This window comes from Polyodon spathula, chromosome 20 (assembly GCF_017654505.1).
Source record: "Polyodon spathula isolate WHYD16114869_AA chromosome 20, ASM1765450v1, whole genome shotgun sequence".
Lineage (NCBI taxonomy): Eukaryota > Metazoa > Chordata > Actinopteri > Acipenseriformes > Polyodontidae > Polyodon > Polyodon spathula.
The window spans coordinates 18,508,263-18,517,360 of NC_054553.1; the positions used below are offsets into that span (position 1 = coordinate 18,508,263).

Consider the following 9,098-nt stretch of genomic DNA (forward strand, 5'->3'; position numbering starts at 1 on the left):
ATAAAAGGTCAGCCACAGCCACCTCTTTGTGTCCCGCTAGTATAACGATGCAACAATTCCGTACCCGTGCTTATGGTCGTGGAAGTGTACTGTTTACTGTTGTGTCTGTTTACCAACATTATTTATTTAGCGGTTGTTACAAAGTACTATATTACAATACAGCCTTAGATCTGCGTTAGGTTAATACAGTAATCATCCTTGTATCACTCAGGTACAGTGCATTATAATAATACTAAAAATAATAAGCCTTTACAAAAAAATTATAGGTACTGTTCTTAATATTTATACCTGTCTTTATAAATTAACTTTATAAATTTAACTGGATTATATTATTATAGCACATTTGTCCAAGGTGCTCACATAAGTTTAGAGCTCCTCTTCCACTGGTACCCAATTGTTTCACTTGGGGGGTGCATCCATAGATATAGATACCAATGTATTGATGCAGAAAACGTCATAACACCGGCACACATTTGATACAAGTAGAGCATGCCTTAGTACTTTTTCTTTTTTTTTTAATGGTCTTATTTATTTTTGTATTACAGATTCCCAGCCAGCATGTCCAAGTGGGCCCTATGTGGGTCCCATGTGGGCTACCTCCTGGGCCCCAACTGGGCTGCCCCAGTTAATTTTGGCCACAGGCTCCACGTGGGCCCCAGCTGAGCTAAAGGTGGGTCCTGCATGGGCCCCATGTGGGTTGTTTACGGGCTCCATGTGGGCTTCCTCACTAGAAACCCAGGTTCCAACTGGGCTACATATGTATGTGGTTTTTTGAGCCTGCACTGAAACACTGAAATACCACATTCATATTCTATATATTCTTGTCTCATAATACAATGTTATATATTTAGTTTATATGTTTAGATATGTTTAAGTTACTGTTAGACAAATATTGCTATGAATGGGCAAATTGCCATTAGTAGTTTAAATTTCGCTTAAACATCACCTCACAATGTTCTCATAAAAACATACATTTTACAGACTTACACATCTGAACAGTCTGTTGTTCTGTCAAAGCATCCAACATAAACATAACAATTTTACGCATATTTTATAACCATATCTGTTGTATTATATATTATCATACCATTTTCCTTCAACCTTGTGAAAACATACAGTATATATACAAAGTACAAGACAGTAAAAGAAAAGACATACATAATTTTGAAAAGAAACCATGTTTATTATAGAACCTTTCATAACATTGGCAAAATATTAATGAGGTTAATACTTTGGATGCTGCCCTTTCAGTCCAGCAGACAGCATAAGAATTGTGATTTTGATGATGAAGCTATGGAAGTATTGTTAACAGTCTTCTCCACTACAATGCCCCCAGTAGAGCAGTGTTTCAAGGAGAAGGGTGGGATACTTTAGGGATTTATTTATTTTTTATTTTTTTATTACACCAAAATGTTTGAGCATATGAATGAAATTGTATTGTAAGAAAATCCAGGGATTTTAGCAGGGGACCCACCCACAATTATGTAGCATATAAAATTATATTATATATATATATTAATTCGATATAACTCAACAAACCTAATGGAAATACCAAGTGCACAGAAATAGAGAACTAATATGTTATAACAAAAAAACATACCTCACACATCAGTTGGAAGAATATAGAAGAGCTGAGATAGGTGAAATTGGTGTTTTAGGGTCCCACACTGTTGTTACCTGTGACAGATAAATGGTTGATGGAGATGGTACTCAATTAAAATGTTTTTTTGCAAAATTGATAAAGGGACATTAAAAAAAAACTTAAAAGCCTACTGGTGAGAGCCAGTTGGACCTCCAGAGTGCGATTAAACCTTTCAACTAAACCGTCGCTCTGGGGGTGCAGAGGGGTCGTGCGGGTCTTCTGAATTCCCAAACGGTTGCACATTTCCTGGAAGACTTTTGACTCAAAGTTTCGACCCTGATCGGAGTGCAGCTCCTCCGGAATACGGTATTGCGTACGCCTCTGGCCACTTAGTAAAGCAGTCAATGGCAACTAATACGAACCGGTTATCTCTGGTCGAGCGTGGAAAGGGGCCCAGCACGTCCATAGCGACCCGCTCCATGGGGGCTCCAACCTGATACTGTTGTAAGGGAGCCCTGGATTGGCCTTGAGGCCCCTTCCGGGCCGTGCAGGCATCGTAGTGGCGACAGTAATCCTCAACATCTCGCCCCAGTAGAAGGCCCGATGGAGGCGGCGCAACGTCTTAGTCACTCCGAAATGCCCAGTCCCCGGAGCATCATGGTGCCTTGCAAGCAGCTCATCTCGCAGCCCCTTTGGAACCACCACCTGCCACCGCTGCTCTCCAGTTGCCAGCTCAAGCCAACGACGTTGCAACACTCCCCCTTGGATTGCTAACCCGGGCCACTGGGCCCACAGTCCTTTTTCTGTCGGTGACAGCGGGGCTACCTCTTCCAAACAGGGCCTCCTTTGCTCCGCCACCCAATGCAACACAGGCCTCAGATCTGGATCTTCGTCCTGGTGAGCTCTCCAGCCCCCGATGCTCACCGGCAGCAGGGCCCGGCAGGTTAGATCCTCTGACCCACGCAGCTCTGCTTCCCTCTCATCGCGGCGGTTACAGTACCCACAATTATTTGGGGTGCAGGGGAGTCGGGATAAGGCATCTGCGTTGTGGTGCTTTTCCCCTGCGCGGTGTTGGACGGTGTAGTGGAACGCCTATAGCTGCTCAATCCAGCGGGCCACCTGCCCCTCTGGCTCCCGAAACGACATGAGCCACTGCAGCACCGCATGGTCAGTGCGAATGATGAAAGGGAGCCCGCACAAATAGTGTTTGAAGTAGCGTACAGATTCCACCACAGTCAGCAGTTCTCTCTCGCTTACTAAACGTTCGACTGTAGTAAGCTACTACTCTCTGCCCCTCCGAAGTCTGCTGGCCCAGCACGGCTCCCATCCCCTTGTCGCTGGTATCAGTGTCCAGGACGAATGGCAGCTGCGGGTCGGGGGGAGCCAAGATTGGTGCTTGACAAAGTGCACTCTTCAGGGCATGAAAACGCCTTCTGTCTCTCGTCCGTCCAAACGAATGGCTCATTCTTGTGCAGGAGATGGTGCAAGGGTGCGGCTATCGTGGCGAAGTCTAGTGCAAACCTACGGTAATATGAAGCGAGACCCAGGAGGTTAGCCGGAGCTGGCCAATCCCTCACAGATGCAATCTTGTCCGCTTCTGTGGTGATCAGACCGCACTCACACGGTGCCCCAAGAATGACACTTCTCTCCGCAACAGGTGACACTTCTCAGGGTGGAGTTTCAGCCCGGCTTCAGTCACCTTCTCCAAAACCTCCCTCAAAGCAGCGAAGGCTTGATCAAAGCTATCACCATGGACCAGCAGGTCATCGAGGTAAATGAGGCAGCGGCTGGGGGGCACTCCAGACAGGACCCTCTCCATTAGGCGTTCAAAGGTGGCAGGTGCGTTGCAGAGCCCAAAGGGCATGGTTCTGAACTGCCACAGCCCACGTCCTGTTGAGAAGGCCGTCTTGGGCCTCGCTTCTGGAGTAAGGGCAACCTGCCAATATCCACTCCGTAGGTCCAGCGAGGAGAACCAATTGGACCCCCCCACCAAGTCCAAGGACTCACCGATACGGGAGAGTGGGTATGAATCCTTGGCCGTCACCTCATTTAGGCGTGAATAATCTACACAGAACCTCCACTTACCGTCTTTCTTAGGCACCACCACCACTGGGGAGGTCAATGCGCTGTTGGAGAGTTTGATGATGCCAGCAGCCCTCATTTCAGCCAGGACCTGGTCTGCAGCCTCCTGGCAGGCATAAGGCAGGTGCGGGGACGCCGTTTGATTAGGCGAGCATCCCCTGTGTCAATGGAGTGATGGACCAAGTGTGTTCTCCCAACATCCTCTGGCGACGTGGCAAAGCTGTGACGGAACTCAAACAGCAGCTTCCAAAGCTGGCATCTCTGTTCAGGTTGAAGCTCCTCGCAGCTCCCCTCCCAGATAGTCTGAATGGTGGCGGTGGTAGGATCATCCGGGAGGTTGTGTCTCTCTAGGGGCTGAAAGGAGGCCTGTTGGGGTGTGGTGGTGGTGACCCCCGGTGGTGGCTGGCTGATGAGTCGTGGGTAGGCTGTGGTAACTGGGCGGCGGCGGCAGCGGCGATGGGTCACTGGCTCAGGCGGCCGCCAATCGGTTGGAGAGGCCAAGACCTGGGAAGAACAACCTGAAGAACAGGGAGAAGACAACAGCAAGGGGGGACCAGAGGGGTCATCCTGGAGATCCACAGGGCTGGGGGAGCATCCCGGGGGCATCTGGATGTACCTTCCGGAGGTGCCATGGCTCCGACGGCCCATCCCTGGCAGAGACAGCATTAGCGGGGGCCCGTCTTTAAGCTGTAATGTCCCAGATTGTAGGTCTAACTGCCCTCCAGTAAACCTCAGAAAATCTAGCCCCAAGATACACGGGTCTTGTATCTCCACAACCCAGACTGGATGGTGCACAGTCCTCCCTGCTACCTCGATAGCAAACCTGCCTTTCCCCAGCATTGGAGCAACCTCCCCAGTCACCGTGCTGAGGTGGACAGTCGTGGGCTTGAGCCTGGTCCCCTCTGACAGGACATCGGGATGCACTAGTGTCACAGTTGACCTCGTGTCAATCAGGGCGTGGCATGGGACACCTTGAATCCTGATGGCAGTGTGGCAGTAGTCTCCATCGGACGTGCGGCCCACGACAAGGGCAGGTCCAGGAGGGTGAGGTATGGTCTTTCTGGGGGGGGTGCTATTGATGGGACAGGACTTGTGGCCAGTGGTGTCCCTTTTACACTGGTCCCCCGGCATTTCACTGACGCGTGGGAGCCTGCGCAGTCGATGTGGAAGGAGCAGAGCAAAAACGTTGAATATGGCCCGGTTGTCCGCATCGCCAGCAGAGACGTGGCTGGGGCCCCGGCAGCGGTCTTCGGGTTGTTGAGGCAGCCCACAGGTGGGTGGGAGCCTCTTCATCCAGATCAGGACCGGGGGAGCTGGCCCTCTTCCAAAATCTCTTCCACTTTCTGGGCATGCTTCAAAGTGAGCTCCAGGGACAAAGGTGTAGCTAACCGGACTTGGTGGTGCAAGGAATACTTCTGTAGCCTGGTCCTCTTGTATCCCTGCTGGGAAATGTGGGTAGCCTTTCCGGACGAGGTAGCGAATCTCCGCAGCAAACACGCCTAGTTTTTCCCCAGGCCGGCGGCTACGGGAGGCCAGGCGCTGGCACAGACTCGTGGCGGGCTCCGTATCTCCAAAGCGGTAATCAAGGGCGATAATGATGGCCTGAAACCTTGTTAACTCTGCCTCGCCCAGATTCAGTAAAGCCTGTTGTGCTTCCCCTTTCAAGGCCGCTGCCATCTGCACTGCCTTCTGCAGTGGACTCCAGCCATTGGCCTGGGCTACGATCATAAACTGGGCTTTGTAAGCCTCCCAAGACGTACGTCCATCATAGCGTCCGGCCTTTAATCTGTCCCGGTGGCCCTCTTTTCCCCCCAGCACCATGGCCGCTCCCGGCCCACTCCCCCCATCCACACCGTCTCTGCTGCTGGAGGAGCAGGGCCCATGTCGGGGCCTATCTAAGCTTTCAACTCTCTCCCATTCATCCATGCAGATAACAGTCTCGTATGAACCCAGTCCTTCTTGCAACTTCGGTTCAATTTTTTAAAACTTTTCCTCTTCTAAACAACAAATCAACTGCATTAGCTTTGCTTCGTTATTCCATGCATTAGCTAGGGCTGTTTTTGAACTGTCTTTAAACAATCGCCAGTTTTGCTCACCCGATCTGTGCAGTGCTGAGTAGTCCCCTTTGTTTACATCTGCGTCCTTCTCAAGATGGCCACCTTTCTGCCCCGCACCAGCCACTTCCTCTTCCTTGTGTGTCAATGAACACTCCCATTGTGTTCCTCTCGACATCACGTCCTCATCTCTGCCTAGCAGGGCGGACATCTTTCGCTGTACCATGTGCCTCCCAGCCAGCAACTCGTTCACATCCCTCCCCCGCAGTCGCAGTTTCTCCATAGCCTCCCTCACACTCTCACCCTCGCCTTGGCGTCTAGGAATCGCTCCGCATATCTCTGGTTCTGTAAACTCTGATCCATTTTAACCTTGTTCTCTTTTTTTTTTTGAAGAGACCAAGGTGGCGTTAGTTGTAGATCCCACGTATCTGACACCAGTGTAGCATCGCGGTATGTCTCTAAGAAATTATTTTTGTGTTAATAATAGACAGACGACTGTTTCCAGTTAACACTCTCCGAGCTTTTCCTTTTTAATTATTACTGTAAAGTAACACAGAGTCTCTACGGGCTGAGACCACGCCAAAACAACAATCCCCTTTTTTAATCTCCTCAACAGGCTTTTTATCTGTAATTCTGCAAATATTTCGCAAACCCACACTGTCTCACTCTCCCGCTTCACGTCCTGTCCTCCCCTTTTTATATCCCAACCGGTCTCCCCTGACTGAATCACTTTTATCCGGGACGGGGGGGAACCCGGTTACAGTCAAAACTATGTACATGCATTGCTGTCCCCTGCCCTCCTAGCTCTCGCACCCTTCCCCTAAATAACTCCCCTGGTGTGGTCCCCTTCCCTTACAATACATTCACCTATCAAGGACCAACTCACGACAGACAACAATTAACCAGTCTCTAGCGATGGCGCTCCCTACAGGTCCCAGATTGCTACTTTACCGATCAAATATATAGTGTCCTTACCTTAATTTGATGTAGGAGTTTTCAAAGGAGTCTCTGATGTATGAGTCTCCTGTCTGTTTTTTTTTTTTTTTTTTTTTTTTTTTTTTTTTTTTTTTTTAATGGTTGTCTAACTAAAAACGATTTATCTATATATGTCTATCTATTGTATAACTTATAATGTATCTATCGACTATTATAACTTACCTACTTATCTAATAACTTATCTAACTATCGAATATAACTAACTTAAATCTTTATGTATCTAATTTATTTAACACCTATATACTCTATCTAACATAAATAGTTTACGGCCCTATCTAAGTTATACACTATTCTAACAATTTATTTATCTATTATGTCTATCTATCTTTAACTAAGAACTTTCTTATCTCGCTTACAAGCTGTCGACCGCCCCTAAGAATACCCCCGTCAAGCAGCCATTTTGAAATCTGACTGACTGATTTGCAGGGGAAAACAACTTCTGGTAGACCATTTAACTTTTTCACTGTTGCCGGTTATTATTATTATTATTATTATTATTATTATTATTATTATTATTATTATTCATTAATTTAGCTGACATATAAACATTACATACACATACAATTCAGACTTTTTTTACTGTTGGTGGTATTATTATAATTAATTAATAGCTGACATATACACATTATATATGACACATATATAGCTAAACATCTGACTTTTTCGCTGTTGCCAGTTAACATTATTATTAATTCATTTCCAACTCCATTATCATCTCCTGTGCCATATCCAGTGCACCTAAGATTAAAAATAAATAAATAATTTTTTATATCATTCTATGCAGCGCAAATTATTAATTACTTAATAATTAAGCCCCTTTCTTTACAAGTTTGTGACCGGTTGGCGAAGTAAAGACATCAGACGGGTTAAAGAACTGAATACACATGAATGTGAGTCCTTATTTTATCTTAAGAGATGAGGGTGTAGATTTTAATCCCCTGCAGCCACTTGTTTCGAAGCTCTAAGTTGCTTGGAAAATCATGAAATCCAAAATATAAATTTGTTTATTATTTGTACACTGTGGTACACTACAAAAGCCTTTACTTCTCATCTCCGCCATTACCGATGCAAGTAAACACAGACGCCGGAAGTAAAATGACCATGCTTCTCAAAGTTCCGGTTTCGTGAACCCAGAAACGTGAAAAGGGACTCGCTCGAGCACCTTCAGTTGACCCTTGGGTGTGCGTGGATTTTTTTATCATCTTAACGGACAAAATTTACTGGGCCCATGTGGGCAGCCCAGGAGGTAGCCCTGAATGGCCCACATGGGAATGCTCCCTATGTATTACTATGGCATCATAAATTCAAATGACCTGTGTTTTTAGTGAGGAAACCCATGCAGAGCCCAACTGGGGCCCATACACAATCCAGCAGTAAGCCAAGCTGAGCCCAGCATAACCACCTGCTATTACCCACATGGATGCAAGATGAAAGCAAGATGAAAAATGGGAAAACAGGCCTGAATCAGTTTTTGTATTTTAAACTCGGAAATTGGAAAATGAGAAACGGGTCGATTTTTGTTTTTATGAAAACCCGAAATAGAATAACAAGGCGTTTTCTGGTTTTCCGATTTAGAAAAATTTTTGGCCGGAATGCACACCGACCGAGAAAACGCCTGTGGTTCTGATTTTCCAGAGTTGTATAATACAACACCAAGTAGGTCTGAAATCAGCCTTCATCAAACCGTAGCTCCTGTATCAGCCATGATATTCACTGTACATTTTTCTTTTCTTGGCGATGTGATGGACCCACAGTAATTTTACTTTTTTTCTTTCTCCAGTAGCGCAGGGCGATCGCAATTATTTTTTTAAGTTTGCTGTTCATTGTTCCTGGTATTGTGTTGTTAGATGCACAATACAACTGTTGCTGCGTTTACTGGACATCTTAATTAGACTTCATTTTCCATAATGCTTTGTACAACTGTTGGTCCCACCCACAATCACGCAGCATCCAATGCAGTGTGTGATTTTTTTTATTTTCAATATTCTACTATTTGTTGCACTCGGCAGGCAGCACCAACGGCCATTTTGAAGGTTGAGCGCTATAAATTATTTAGGTAAATATATTTTTTAAATGCTGTAATATAATTGAGAAGTGGACAAAATATGCTCAGAAATATAGGAACGAATGGGAAAAGGAGCAACAATTTAAGCCGTGGTTAACCAGTGCACCGGGTGATGAAACAAGTCCATATTAGGCACTGCAAACAAACTGGGCCTACTACAGCGATCTGGTCTCTCACAAAGACACTGACAAACATAGAAGGGCAACTGCTCCTCGTAATTCTACATCAACGATGGACAGATTTGTAGAAATCAGAGTACATACCAAAAGCAGTTTGAAAAACACTGTTAAAGAAGGCGAACTGAGACTTGAAACTTACA

At 46.3% G+C, this 9,098-nt stretch overlaps 1 pseudogene; it reads right to left on the reverse strand.

Annotated features, from left to right (window-relative positions):
• Positions 1-573: 573 nt before the first annotated feature.
• Positions 574-3,856, reverse strand: LOC121295912 (annotated as a pseudogene).
• Positions 3,857-9,098: the final 5,242 nt, after the last annotated feature.